General features: G+C 36.9%; 1 pseudogene; it reads right to left on the reverse strand.

Annotated features, from left to right (window-relative positions):
* Positions 1-2,447: 2,447 nt before the first annotated feature.
* On the reverse strand, positions 2,448-2,578 carry LOC129780849 (U4 spliceosomal RNA; annotated as a pseudogene).
* Positions 2,579-3,473: the final 895 nt, after the last annotated feature.

Consider the following 3,473-nt stretch of genomic DNA (forward strand, 5'->3'; position numbering starts at 1 on the left):
GAGAGTACGTCTAAGAAATGTGATTTTTCAGATGAATATTCAGTGGATCTATTTATTCTAAATCGAAGTTATTATTTTATGTGATAGGTTTTAGACTTTATGTTTTGCCTCAATGGGATGTAAGAATTCTAGCAAGAAGTGTTACTTTTTGACAGGAATATTTCTCGAAATAATTATTATCTGACCCCTTCATCCTGGGATAATTTATATTGCCGCCATAGCTGGTTGTGTCCCATTCACCCGAATACCACTCAACCCAAACACGTTTACCCGAATGTAACAAATACCCGAATGCAACAGATACCCGAATGGACATTTACCCGAATGAAAAAGGGAAAATTCCGATAAATTAGATTATAAGTTTAGTCGAATCTTCTGTTCATAAATAAGATTAAACCGAAACAACATGAAAAAGCAACAAAAATACGAAGTAAAATGAGAAATTGTAATGAGGAAATTCGAAAAAGATGTTGAAGACTTCGCTGTGTCATTTTTAGAAATTCGTGTAGGCCCAATTGACATGCCGTCTTCTTTCCTTTCCGTATTGCTCTTTAAGGCCAAGGCCAAGATTCCATAACCCATGCTCATACATTAATAAGCATGGGTTATGGAATATTCCGAAAATTAAGCGTCTAATGTTAACATAAAAAAATATCAAACCTAAATCCCAAGAAAATGGGAAAATTATTGATAAGATAAACATGGTACTTACGTATTTACCACCGCAGCGCAGTTTTTATCATGAACTTTTTATATCGTGATGAAATTTATTCTAAGTTCAAGGTAATGGGAGCGAAGTGCCCATTCAACGAGGACAAGGAACAAAGGCGGCACCAAGCCGCCGAGGTGACGCAATCCTAGTCGGCCGCCGACCCGCCGTCGGAAGTGGCGGCCTCTCGCAAGCAAACATGTGTTTCACTGATTGCCCGGATTATTTGAAACATATGAGACGATCCATTAGTTAGCACCCGGCATACGTTTACCTGGTGCATTACGTTTGCCCGGTTAACTATGCATGTCATGCATTTTGATTGCCTGGTTACGCCTCGGTTCGTTATCCTCGTTAGATCGAGACTTCGCCCCCCATTACAATGATCTCAGAATAAATTTTATTACGAAAAAATAAATTTATATTAAAAATTGCACTTCAGTGCCATAATAACGGGTATTTCAATAGGGACGCTACAAAATTAGGTCGATAGGGACAGCAAACGACGCCATATTTTTTCGCGCTCTTTTGACATTTCTCTTCAGTAAGGTTTGCCATTTCGTAATGGAAAGATATACAGTTCAACAAAGGATCGAGATTATTAAAATTTACTACCGGAATTCAGAGTCAATGGCCTCAACTTTAAGAGCGCTACGTCCATTTTATGGTCGTCATAATCGTGGAAAAATTTGACTCCACAGGCACAGTACAAATCCTTACAAGATTAAATTGACGCAAGAACTGAAGTCGCTTGACTACCAGAAACGTCGTGTGTTCGTGAATTGGACTGTGCAGCATCTTGAAAATGATTCGGATTTTAATCGAAAAATCATCTTCAGTGATGAGGCTCATTTCGTCAATAAGCAAAATATGCGTTATTGGTCAGGCAGCAATCTACACGTACTCCATGTGTCACCATTGCATCCCGAAAAAATACGGTTTGGTGCGGTTTATGACCCGGCGTCGTCATTGGGTCGTACTTCTTCCGTGATGATCAAAACCGGCACGTTACTGTGAATGGGAATCGCTACCGCTCACTGAATATTTTTGGCCCGAATCGGATATTATGGACTTTCAACAATATGTGGTTTCAACAGGACGGCGCCACAAGCCACACAGCGAATTTAACAATCGATTTATTGAAAACCAAGTTTGGTGAGCGTATTAGCTCACGAAATGGCCCAGTCAATTGGCCGCCTCGGTCGTGCGATTTGACGCCGTTAGACTATTTCCTGTGGGGCTACGTCAAGTCTATGGTTAATGCCAACAAGCCATCGACGATTGATGAACTTCGTACGAATATCGAACGTGAAATTGCACCAGTATCGGCCGATTTATGCTTGAAAACCGTCTGGACGTCTGGACTTTTGCAAGCGTCCTCGTGGTGGCCATGCAAAAGAACTCGAGTTCCATACATAATGGCATCAAATGTACTTTCACATGAATAAAGAGTTTCTTTGATATCCAAACCCGTTTTTGTTTTATTTTAAAAAACTTTTGTAGCGCTCTTATTGAAAAATCCGATAGTAACTGAGGTAGAACTGAGGTTTTTTACATAACATATCCAAAAATCAGAGTAGCGTTTTTTTTTTCAAAGTTCACCAATAGTCCGAAAATCATTTCTTTCCCCTTTTTTCCGAAAGTGGTTTTCTTTGAATGTTTTTTTAAGTCATTACTTTTGAACTACTAGACAGATTTAGATAATCGACATGCCAAATTGAATTCAATGAGCTAATATTCTTTAGAAAGAAAAAAAAGAAAAATGCCGAAAAATTGGATTTTGATTCCGTAATCATTTTTTTTTTCAACTAGCAATTATCGTGCCTTGGTTAAACCTCATTGGTTATGACATCGCCACTGTGCAGAGTTAATGATTTTCTTCTTGAAAGCTAGCGCTTTTCTACTTAACATATCCAAAAATCACAGAGAATCGTATCTTTTTTCGTTTTCGGGCTATGATTTTTCAGTTTTTCCCTAAAGAAAAATTAAAAAAAATATAAAACTACCACTTTTCACAAAAATCTGAAAAGCACTATGTTGGTTTAGTCTGGAATGGCTGATTTTTTGAGTCAATAATGCTGCGTAATATGTGTTTGAAATATCATAAACATTCGTTACAAGTTTTTTTTTTACATGACATATCCAAAAACCAGAGTTGTGTGAATCAATTTTGATGATTGCTTTTGTATCTCGTAAATTAATAAGATTGAATTCATGTAATACATCTTTCCCGGACTATAATAAGGAACTCCGTATCGGTATCCATTGTGATTGGATTCAATATTTTGATAAGACAATTTTAGAAATCAATTGCCTACTTTTAAGGGAAATGTTTAAAAATGTTGTTTTTTGTGGTTTTCGAGGTGTCGATGCCTAAGTAAACCTAGCTTTTTATATAATTTATTGAAAGCTGAGACCTTAAAAAAAAACTTCAAAATATTGAAATCTCTGGACCATTTTTTTAAATTTTTGATATATCCATTTGAATCAGATATCCGTTTTCCCCTATTTTTATGCTGATTCGAAAAATATACTGATATATACGGCACTATTTTTTTCGGACTCGATTATATACACTTTTATCTGAAAGCACCGGGATTTTTTTATTTAAACAAACAGTGCATACGATAACCGGTTTATTTTTTTTTCTTATGTTGGTACGACCTTAAGACGCACATCTGTCAGGTTTTAGTGCCATCCGATTATTAGTGTTTGCCTGTACGTCACAAACGGCCGGAAATGTGATCCGACAATTCTTCGATTT

This window comes from Toxorhynchites rutilus, chromosome 3 (genome assembly GCF_029784135.1).
Source record: "Toxorhynchites rutilus septentrionalis strain SRP chromosome 3, ASM2978413v1, whole genome shotgun sequence".
NCBI classification, from domain to species: domain Eukaryota; kingdom Metazoa; phylum Arthropoda; class Insecta; order Diptera; family Culicidae; genus Toxorhynchites; species Toxorhynchites rutilus.